At 55.4% G+C, this 354-nt stretch overlaps 1 protein-coding gene across 1 annotated transcript in view; it reads right to left on the bottom strand.

Annotated features, from left to right (window-relative positions):
* Nucleotides 1–354, bottom strand: part of ZNF281 (zinc finger protein 281) — a 5,548-nt gene that overhangs the window by 3,987 nt on the left and 1,207 nt on the right. The gene's annotated exons all lie outside the window — the stretch shown is intronic.

The raw sequence follows: 354 nt of genomic DNA, 5'->3' as shown, positions 1-354 counted from the left end.
GGACGGGGGTGCAGACTGAGGCCTGCACGTTGGGGCCCTCTGCACTTTACAGTTTGCGGTCCGGGGACCGATCGAATCAATCCAGACCCGAAAGCGCCTCCCTTGGGGTACTTTTGATTCCACCGAGAAACATGCAACTTCAAGTGCTCTGCACCTATTCGCGCACCGCGCTCTGTCCTCAGTGGGGGGACTCCAATAATGGGCGCACCGCGCTCTGTCCTCAGTGGGGGACTCCAATAATGGGCGCACATTCTCTGCATTTGCGGGAGGACCGTACATGGAAACCGCACTAGAGGTACCGATGCAAAAAAAAAAAAAAAAAAAAAAGGTCTTGCTGCCAACCTACCTGCAGGC

Source organism: Pteropus alecto, unplaced genomic scaffold, assembly GCF_000325575.1.
Source record: "Pteropus alecto unplaced genomic scaffold, ASM32557v1 scaffold90, whole genome shotgun sequence".
Taxonomy (NCBI): Eukaryota; Metazoa; Chordata; class Mammalia; order Chiroptera; family Pteropodidae; genus Pteropus; species Pteropus alecto.
This window is presented reverse-complemented; position numbering and strand designations above follow the sequence as displayed.